Raw genomic sequence first — 11,779 nt, forward strand, 5'->3', positions numbered from 1 at the left:
GCCCCATATAAACAACACTCCCAATTTGACTTATTCCCAGATCACCAGGAAACCTTTCTCCCGTCCCTTGCACTTTACCCCCCCCCCCCCCTGGCTACCCTACCAGTATGACTCTGGTTTAAGAGTAAGCAGGCAGAACGATCCACAGGTAGCACATCCATGCAGAGTTTCTAAAACTTCAAACGAATTCCACCGTAGTTCCATCCCAACTTAATAATATTCCCATAATTTGTTCGCTGTCCTCCTTTTCTCTTAAGCCCGGTCAAGTCCCGCCTTTTAATAATGCCTCAAAACCACACCCTTACCCACAGCATCCTTCTCATAAACTTCAACCCCAAATAACTCCCTCCCGAATTGAAAAAAAAAATCCCAATACCCAAATAGGTTTAAATTTCCAACTTTCCTACTTACCAATGCTAAGAGCCTGAATTTTGACAAAATTACCGAACTCGAGGTTATCTCTGAAATTCATAAAATTAATATTATTGCTGTGACAGAGGTTCAGTCCCAGAACCCAGATTTCCTAAAAATTAGCAATTATACTCAGTTTATAAAACTTCGCCCTCCCGATCACCCTCTCGGGAAAAAAGGGGGTGATATTTTATTTTTTGTCCGAGATAACCTCCAACCTAAACTCATCCCCACCCCCAACTTATCAGATTATGATGAAATTCTATGGCTGAGCCTTCGACCGAAAGTACTTCCCCGTTCTTTCAATTTAATTGTAACTGCCGTCTTTTATCATTCCCCTAACCAAAGTATTGACCAGAAACGCAAATTTATCCAACAATTTCTTATAAGTGCTGACTATGTGTTATCGAAGTATCCGAACGCTGGTATTTGCTTACTTGGCGATGCGAATGACCTGAGGATGGACTCCATCTGTACCTCTCTTAATATTAAAAAACTGGTTAAAATATCTACAACAAAAGGTAACACCTCTCTGGATGTTATTTGTTCAAACATGAGTAAGTATTACAACTCCCCACAAGCACTGCCACCACTAGGAGGCAGTTACCACTATTGTCTTCTTTTTTCTCCCTCTTCAGCCATTGAACATTCCTTTACTACCTCCATTGGGGTTTGCCGTCCCCTCAGTGACACAGGCCTTTTTTCTTTTGGATCATGGCTGACCAGTGAAAGTTGGTCAGACCTTTATAATTCTAATAACCTTGATGACAAAATTTATATTTTTCACAAAAAACTAATAGACTCCTACTCATTATGTTTCCCAGAAAAAAAAAATCAGAAAGTGCTCCAGTGATAAACCTTACATAAATAATCACATAAAAATATTAATCCGCACGAAAATAAGCTTATTTAAGAGGGGTGATTTAGCTGAAGCAAATAAGTTAAGAAAGGAATTAAAAAGTCAAATTAGAAAAGCTGCCCGAGCCTATTATAAACATAAAATTAAATACTTGTGCCATGATAAACCAAAGAACTGGTACTCTGAAATTATAAAACTTACCGGCAAGAGTCAAGAACAACTAAATTTTAATATAAATGAACCTCCAAAGACCACAGCTAATTACCTCAATAAGTTTCTGGCTTCTATTGTCCAGAGTCTCCCACCACTATCTTACAAATTTCCAGATATTCCTGTTCCTTTTTCACTCCCACATATTTCTCCACTTGGTTTTGTAAAAAAAAATTGAAAAACTAAAACTATCAAGCATTTGCCCTTTAGATATTCCTGTTTCTCTGATTAAAGCTTTCAGTGATTACCTCTCAAAACCCCTATCCACCCTGTTTAATAAAATTACCGAATCTGGACAGTTCCCTCAATATTGGAAACAAGGCTTTGTTACCCAAATCAAAAAGAAAAATGGGAAGCCTGGCTTTTATTGAATTCGTCCTATTACCCTCACCTCAATTTTTTCAAAATTGTATGAAAGTTTTCTCGCAGACTGGCATAAGATGAAAGTCCTCCCCCTCATTGATCTTAGACAGTTTGGTAATCTCGAATCCACGTCAACCTCTCATTACCTGATCCATCTTGTTGATACCATGGGTAAATTACTTGAAAAACCTAACACTTGGCTTAATCTAATTTCTATTGATCTTCAAAAAGCTTTTAATTTGATTAACCACAATTTACTCATAGTTAAACTTATAAAGGAATTCCACATTGAAACTTTCCTTGTTAAGCTCGTTGCCTCTTTTCTGTCTAATAGATCTCAAGCAGTTAAATATCTAAATTGTTTCTCAGATCATCTCCCCATATTTAATGGCATTCCTCAGGGGACTATTCTAGGCCCTCTCCTTTTTTCTCTTTTGATTAATAGCCTTTCAACCCTTTATGACAATAGGTGGAAATTTGTCGATGACTTGACAGTTTTAGAGATATGTCATAAAAACATTTTTAGCAACCCAATGGGCATACTCCAAGATATTGCCTGTGAGGCCTCTTCCCTTGACATGACACTTAACCCTTCTAAATCCGCAATAGTCTTAGTAAGTTTCCTTAAATCCCCTCCCATTTTTCTTGCTTCTATTCCTCCTGAAAGCTCTGTCACATATCTTAAACTCCTTGGTGTTACAATTTATTCCAATTTGAAATGGGATATCCATATAAATAATATCCTACGACAAGCAAACTCCTCGCTTTCCCTCCTTAAACTTTTAAACAAATTCAGTTGCCCCCAATCATATTTACTACAACTATACATCTTTTTTGTGCGTCCCATATTAGAGTATGCTTGTCCTGTGTGGCACCCTGGCCTCTCTACTGAAGCAACACAAAAAATTAAAAATGTCCAAAAGAGAGCTCTAAGAATTATTTTTAAAGAGGGCATGATACCGTATTTGCATTTGTTAAATATTTCAAAACTAGAGACCCTCGAGAGACGAAGAAATAATTTGTGCCTCCGGTTTGCAAAAAATGCCATAACAAACCCTCGGACGGCAAGTATTTTCCCCAACCGTCACTCCCCATCCAGATTACGGCCGCCTCGAGCTGTTTCTGATCCCATCCCTGTTTTTTCCCCCATTCACTGCGTTACTTTGACATACGAAAGAACTTTTGTCCCCTTTATTACAGGAAAAATGAATAAAATGTCCCAATAGTTTCTTTTTTTCCTTTTTTTTGTCCCCCCCCCCTTCTTGACCAGTTTTTATTTTTTAACTCCTTTATTGACTTACTGTAGTTGGATTATTGACACTTTCTTAGTGTCCCTTTTAATTTATATGCATTTATGTCTCGCTCTTTTTTCTCTGTGTGTATTCGTTTATTCCCCCCCCCCTTCCTTTTTTTATATCCGTTCTAATTCTTTTTCTGATTCGTATTTGTGTAAGTTTAGTTTGACCAGTTTTTATATTTTTAACTTTTTAATTGACTTTTTACAGTTTTAATTATTGACTGTTTAATGATTGTTCATTATGATTTTTCTATTTCGTTGTTGTTGTTTCATTTTTGCCAGTTTTAGTGCAACCATTTATATTGTCGACTCCGAAGTCTGAATTCGGCCCTTCGTGGGCTTGTGATAGTGATCTTTTTGAAATAAATATCTTATCTAATATCTTATCTTCTGTGTTTATTATCATTTGAAAGTCGCTATTGGAATATGCGTGTCCGGTCTGGCATTCGCAACTTTCAAATGAACTTAGTAGCAAAACTGAGTCAGTCCAAAAGCGTTAGCTCGGGATCATCTACAAAGAGAGGAAAAATCCATACTCCTTAAATCCGCAAGCATACCACATTAAAAGAAAGGAAGGAACAAATTTGATTTCATTTTTGCTAAATCCGCAATTTCTAATACCCGTACTGAGGACATCTTCCCTGATTTTTACAGCTTAGCCTCCTTGGCAATACTAACGTATTCTCCAATCCATGCCGTTACTGAGAGGTTCCGGAAGAGTTTTATCCCCTTTATCCTGGAGCACCTTAATAATTCTTGATCTGTGCCTTGAACCAAAATTGATTCCTCCATCCCTTATTTTATTTGATGGTGTGTGGCCGGAATAATCTTGCCCATTTTTTGTTAGTTTTGTTTATCTTTGGTCACTTATATTTTGCCCATTTATGATATTTATTTATGCTCTATTAAATTTTAAACCTAGTCTTTGGCATAATCCTTTCTTTAATTGTAAATATTTCATTTTGACATTTCGACAGTAAATTTGAAATTATTTTAAGTGTTTTTTGATTTTACAGTATTTGAATACGGACTTGGCATTTTTTTTTCTTCTTTTAGCCAGTGATATCATGTTATCCCCACCCTTTCTGTTTTTGCCATTAATCACATCAAGTTCATTTTAGCTCTTGGACTTGGATTTTTTTTTTTGTTTTTTTTTTTGCGATAAATTTTTATTAACCATTTTTATGCTTGTTTGGTGTTTCTTTTACTTTTGTCTTGCTGTATTATTTGTTTCTTTGCTTTGCTTTCACTTAAACGACACATGAAGCGAATTCGACTCTATTAGAGCTTGTGACAGCCTTTTGAAAATAAATATTATCTTATATTACACCCCCTCCTCGTCCAACAGAAAAATCGACCGACCCTTCGATTTCTCACTGTTGTCATTGTTTTGGAAGTTTAAATGCTCGTTTTACTTTTGTATTTTTCTACGTTCTTCCGAGTATACTTGGTTCTTTTCTTTGTTTTTGTAAACGGGTTCTCAATCACATTAATTTCAACTAAGTAGCAGCTGGATGCGCAGCCATGGGCACCCATAAGCTGAATTCCAGGGCGGGGGGGGGGGACAAACCTCGTCTAATTGACACTTTTAATGCTATATAATAGAAATCTCAGAACATAAATATAGAAATAAGGCAACATCATTAAACCAGGGGGGGCGGCGCCCCCCCCCTTATGGGCGCCCATGTGCGCAACTACACACCAGTGTACATAATTTTATCAAGCACCAAATGATTCAACTCTAATAAACAAAGCTTATCATTCTCTTTATTAACCATTTATCATGAATGGACTATGTGTAGTCCACTGCATAGCATTACGATATCTGAAACAGAACGGTTCAGTATATACTTTTTTGATAATTTTAGATTAATTGGCTTCCTCAGAATTTTTACTCAATAGGTTTTCGGGCCTCGTTGGGCTATAATTATTTTTTTTTGCCATAAATGATAGAAAATAAAGCTGTTTTGCAACTTAAAATAAGCACTAAAAATGAATTTTAAATCGAATCACGACATACACCCTCTTACGTACAAACACCACTGAGGAAAAAAAAAAAAAACGCCTCCATGATAATCCTTCGCAGAAATACTACAAAATTTCGCATTTTTATTGCAAGGGGCTTGAAACCACAGCAAAAGGGTTCTCAAGTATGCTGAAATTGCTGGTATATATTGATTGCATTAACCCCATTTTTGGTGGAATCCTTTCCCCCTTTCTTCGAAATTGGGCGAATTTTCTCAGGCTCGTAAATTTTACTAAATAGTTTTGAATTTCATAAACCTGACATATTCAGATTCCCCCTAAAAATCCAATTAGTTTTATGTATATAAAATGCCAAACTACTTTTTATAGAGTTTCAGTAACTATTAGCACTAGTCATTCCTTATTTACAGTTTGCTACCATGAGCTGTTTTAAATCCAGATTTTAACAATACAAATTAAGCTTGTTTATAATTTTTAGTTGTGTTGTATTGCGCTGTATTGTAAGTGGCGTCGTATTTTCATGCCTGACATAACTATTGAAATAGCCAGATATATTCAATTTGTAGGGCCATATTGTCAGTACCAATATTTTAATATGTATAGGTATTCACAAAGTGTTATTTGAGGGGCACAAGGGGGCCAGTTGCCCATTAGGTAAGGCTTAAAATGATAATTGGTGAGGAACTAGTGTATGTGTTGCCAGTTTCATATTTTTTTTTTGTCAAAACATAAGGCTGGAATAGGTTAAGAGGCACCTTTTGAATTAACTTTCTAACAAATTAGTGTTGATGAAGCAAAAATTACAATAATTCCAGTTTAATAAAATTTTGAAAGGTAATGTACTTATTTGTACTCGTACTTGAATCACGACATAAGCTGTGCAGCTCTCCCTGGTGCTAAGAGGCGGCAGAGGGCCGTATTCCATTGTGTGCAGTAAAGGGTCAAAGCGACAACAATTTCAAGCCAGGAAGAGTCCAATCGGCAGCCACGTTATTTAAATTCATCAATATGTTCAAGGTCGGATTTGCCGGTGCTATTTCAGGATTTTGAGTGGCATCCACCGCTTTTTTTCAGCCTGGGAGTGATTTGCGCCAAAGGGCCCAAGGAAACTTAAAAGAGGTCCTTAAACTTTCAAACCATTTGATTAGTTTAAGTATGCAGAACAAACCCCGGAAACTATTTAATGGTGACTAAGTAAAAGCCACCAGGAAAGCTAGATCTCTAAAAACGAGAATCCAGAGGCGGTCCAAATATAAGGGCCGCCAATGATTAAGTCAAAAAGCTTGTAGATAATGATTTTACTTTTAAATCGTTTCGACTGGAATAAAGCTATTACTGCGAAACAGCTTAAGGAAGGAAGATACACAGTATATGATAGCTGAAGAAGTATAACACTCCCGTCAATCAGAAGCAGTGTCAGATTTTACTTAGTAGAATCCAGACTCGAGTGAAGTCGTTATTAAGGGATGAAAAATATGGCTTTCGCCCAAATCGTTCTTACTGTGATTTGACATTTAACTATCGTGTCTAGAAAAATCAAACGAGTTGTAAGTGCAGATTATTTTTGTGTTTATTTATTGAAAGCATTCGACTCCATGCGCCAAGGGGTTAATCGCAAAATTCTCCTTGGCTATGGAATTCTTCGAAAACTTGTGAATACGATTAAAACTCTGTGTGCTGCACAAGTGTGTGCAGTCCAGATAGAGAGTGGTTCCACGTCAGGATCAGTGTTCGTCAAGAATGTTATCTATCCTTGATATTGTTTGCAATACTTATTGACTTCGATAAGTATTAATCGATAAGAGATAAGAGATTCGAGCATGCCCCTTTGCAGGAAGTAATCAACTAATCCCTGAACAAGGCTCGAGTTCGCCGACAATATCCCTCTTGCTGCCTACTCCTAGGATGACATTTAACATAATCTGAATGAACTAGCAACGAAAGTTGTTCATAATGGCCTACAGATAAATGTATATAAAACAGAAAGTAGGTCAAAATGGAGCTGTAATGGCCCTGACTGAAGACCTCCAATACAAGGGTACCGATATGAAAGAGGTCAGATAATTCAAATATCTTGGTAATACAGAGACCCAAGATGGAAACCTTGACAGACAAGTCGTGCAGAGTATGAAGAATGCAGGTGCAGCATTTTCTTAGCTGCGCAACGTTTAGAAATCAAGAAACTACTTCCAGAAGCTGAAATTCATACCATTTAAGGAAATTTATTCTCTGTACTTATGTATGAATGCGAATCATAGTCTTTCCAAGAACGCGGAGAAACAATCACTCAACCTCGAAAAAAATTACTTAAGTAAAACCTTTGCGACCCACTGGATACGGGAAGATAATAAGCAACCACTGGTGATCACCGAGATCCGGAGGTAGTCAGGAATTACGATCCACATTAATGAAGAACGACTTCAACACAATGTATGTTGTTGAGAACCACCCACCCTTAGCAGGTGGGGAAGATAGCGCAACACATTAGATCGATCCCTGGAGAAAGACGTAAGGCGTCTTCGAACTAGACTGAACGAGCTGTGGTACCTGGCACAAGATTGGCTGAATTGGAGACTTACCATTGGTGCTTTATCCCCCTATAAACGTGGGAACACTTAAGTCTAAGTAAGTAGGCCTTCTTTTGATTCGGTTCATTAATATTGAAGCCTATTAATAAAAAATATTAATATTGAAGCCTAGTAATATGAATATTAATAAAGAAACCACTATTTCTTATGTAGCTGCTTTGAGAAACTTTATTACGATTTATCTAATCAATTATCCAAGGACATTCAATGGAAATAAAAGGTCACCTAAAAATTAAAAAAAGCATGGTTTAACAGAATTTACTAGAACCTATCTAAGTTGGATTCAAACACACTCAATCTGTATAAAAGGAATCATTCGCGAGGCCAAATTTTTGAGGAGAAAATGGGCAGAAAAATTTTGAGACATAGCACTCCATTTCAAAATCAGAGCATTTTTGATTCATGAGAGAAATATTTTTAGGAGAAAAAAACCGACATATTTTAATAAATGGTATACTATTTTTAAATCAGCTGGCTAGATAGAATTTAAATTCTTAACATTTACTGAATTGGGTTAACTCAACACTTTAATAGAGTCAACTTAGAGTTATTTGGCTCAGACTCCTTCCGCATGCTCAACAGAGCTTAAAGCAATTAATTTTCGTAGGTTGTCGAAAAGGCCTCTGATTAGTTGAAAATGATCCCATGACATGGCTATTACCCAATCAGAGGCCTTTTTTACTGAACAAACTAAGAAATAAAATTTTAATTAATTAATTAAATTTGAATAAGCTTTATTGAACCTGGTATCAGAATTAACTTTACTGCGTTGATCTGGCCTATTCTGGGAATAGTACAGTTGGTCAAAGTAGAGGGCGCCAGTAAGTGTTGCACTAATGACATATGCTTTACGACAATTAAAAATTAGGTGGCAATATTTGACTATATAGATTATTTGCTTGGTATAGTTTCTTTCTCCCTTCAGAACTACACATTTTCTCCACTAACACAATTGCTACTACGTCGCAAATTTCAAAGGCTTTCAAATTGCAGAGTAAAATCTTTCGCATAGCTAAATATACCTTATATGGTCTTTTCTTGAGTTCCGTTAAGTTTTACGTTCCGCTTTGTGTCCTTATGATCAGCTTAACGAAAGATTCTTTCTTAACTTAAGAAACTTATCCGTTGCTACAACTAGCCACATTGATGTTGATTCATCGCACACCCCTGTTACAACTAGCCAAAATAACTCATCTGTTGCTACAACTAGCCACATTAATGCTGATTCACTGGAATCCCCTTTTACAACTAGCCTAAAATTAATTTATTAATTGCAAAGACAGTTGGAGAAATTTGGATATAATATGAACTCTACAACCGCTTAAATAGCTACCAGAGATTTGTCGTACCCCCCTACAACAAGCCACCTATTTACCAGTGAATTTCAAGATAACTTAGAAGATATTTTTGCCACATTTACGAAAGAAGTGTTCTGGGACTTTAGTGTTGATAACCCCAACCCTCCACTAGTGATTTCGATGACATTTTTCTCTATTCTTATTTATCGTTCCGTGGAAATATAGAATTGTGCCACTCAGATACAGAATTATTCAAGCGTTTTTTGCTCGTATAAATGAATAGCTAAATTCCTTAATTCGTGAAAGTATGCAAGGATATTCAATCCGCAAGAATCGCAAAGTATGGGTAGGCTTTTATTTTCTGTTATTGATTCGGATCTCTTATCTAAGCTCCAAAAATTATGGCAAGACTGCCCAATCAATTCTGAGTATTTCGCCCACACAGACTGACGAAGTTTATAATGGACAAGATAGGGTTATTCTTTATGGTATCCTATGGTCTAAAAACTGATGTTCTTCCTACTACCATTCTGCTGCACCCTGAGCATGTGTCAGAAGGTTTTATTTTTTAAGAAGAGCGAGTTACTGATCCCTGGCAATGCCAGTCAAAAGAAAAGAAATCTTGTGCCACCAAGCTTGGTTGTCACAATCTAAAAGAAGGTAAATGCCACTCTGATCAAAACAATTTTGTATATAACTCCACAAAACTAAGTCGACCGAAATCGATTAACGCAGTCAGAATCTTCGCATCATCATACTAAAGATATCATTAAGAGTTATAAGTCTTCTTATAATGACATCTTTGCCAACGTGTATTCTCTTTCCCTTAAAACCAGGAAAATGGATTAGTTTCTTAATTTTAAAGGCATTCCAAACACCAACTGTAATAGTTATGCTTTTTTTTGTCGTCTAAGGGACGATACCCTAGCACGGCTCACCTGCAATAATCAAAAGGGTGGCACTTTATCAAACGTATATTTCACAGGAGGGCGATAAAACTGAAAAACCTGTTCAATTTTATGTTTTTTTTAATGCCATTTATAAGAGAATGTTTTTTTTTTAGTATTCAAGATATCCAAAGGCAATAAAAATTCTGATAACAAAAATTCCTACATCAAATCATTCCTGAGAATGTATAAAGATCAGGCAATATTTTTTGAAATAACAAAAAAAACACTTTAAAGTGAATTAGAGGCAAGCTGAGATATTAAAGAAAACAAATTGAATAACTCAAGAGCTTGCTTTTTTTGTCGACAGCATGGAACTTAAATTTGGTTTAATTAAATATCATGTCTCCTATTGAATTACCGGAGCTCAGCTACACTTTACTTATTTTTAAAATTATCTATTTGCTATGTTTTGACGCAAGGCATCTCGGAAGAAATCATAGTAGTTGTCAAAAAGCTAAAAAAGTACCGAATTTCTTTTTATTGCAATTGTAAACCTAATTCACCCTGCTGTTTATTGGTCTATTGTTCAACTTTTGTCAAACATCAAAAAAGGGAATGATTCCCCTCATAAGCCCATGTTTTCTAATACATGATTTTCGTTACTTTTTTTTTCACTTACTTAGACTTCCTCCCACGCCACCTGGCGCATAAGGCCACAACGGTGCCTCTCCACGATGACCTCTGAAGAGCTTGAGAGCATAGATCTTCCAAATATCGCCTCGCCAAACTAGCCTCTTTCTCTAGGGATCGGCCAAACGTCGTTCTCTGTCGCCCACGTCTTCTAATGCCGGGGGAGACGCAACACCAAACATCATGGGGTAACCTGCCATCGCCCATACGGACCATATGACCCCAATATCCCCATCTACTACTTAGGATTTTTTCAAATATTAGCGGTTGTTCCGTCCTTTCACGTATGGCGACGTTCGTAATTCTTTTAGACCATTGGATCCCCAGGATGCGCCGAAGACAGTTATTTTCGAAACCTAAGTTGGCCTGTTTTAATTCAGCCCTCTAAATATTCGTTTTGCTTTCATTGAAACTATATTGGTACCCATTCTACAAACGTAAATAAAAAGAATAAAATATATTTTATTTCCAATAAATCCAACAAAACTACGCCACAAACTAAAAAAAAATAAGGCAAGTCCATCACCCAAACAAATGGAATGTTAAATTATAGCATAAATAGCGTAAAGCAAAACAGGAAAAGAATGAAGTCACACTGGGAATGTCGCCATAAACATTTTGAATATTAGCAATTAATTCGGAAAAGCAGTTTGTTCAACCTATAACAATGTTTCTACTCTTCACTAGCAAAAAAGGTATTGTTCCGGTGAAATCATATTTTTGGGAAAATAAAAATGTCTGGAAAGTGAGCTGATTAATATCCATAACTAGATTCAGACGGTATATAAAATAGATTTTATTGTGCAATTGATGAAATTGATATGGAGCCCCCCCCCCCCTCCCCTTCCCCCTAATAAATTATATTCAAAATTAACTTACAACTTAACAAATTTGACAACAGGTGAAGCCTTTTTTTTCTTTAAAAAAATATTTGTTCAAGTTATCAACGACGGTGTGCGTTTATTATTCCCCTTTTTCCGAATTTTGTATTATTATTATCCCCCCCCCCAAAAAAAAAAGCGGGGCCTACCTCTGTGAAGTTCGCATTTTGATTTACACGAACGTTTTTCTGGTCTCCTAACACATGTAACTTTACCTATTTGGTTTTAGCTTAATTCCCATTTTATTAAACACCTCAATAAAAATAGAGGATCACTGCTTTAAGTTCTTACAAAAAACTATAAACA

Source organism: Artemia sp. Qi Xiang Cuo, chromosome 7 (genome assembly GCF_049724085.1).
Source record: "Artemia sp. Qi Xiang Cuo chromosome 7, ASM4972408v1, whole genome shotgun sequence".
NCBI classification, from domain to species: Eukaryota; Metazoa; Arthropoda; class Branchiopoda; order Anostraca; family Artemiidae; genus Artemia; species Artemia sp. Qi Xiang Cuo.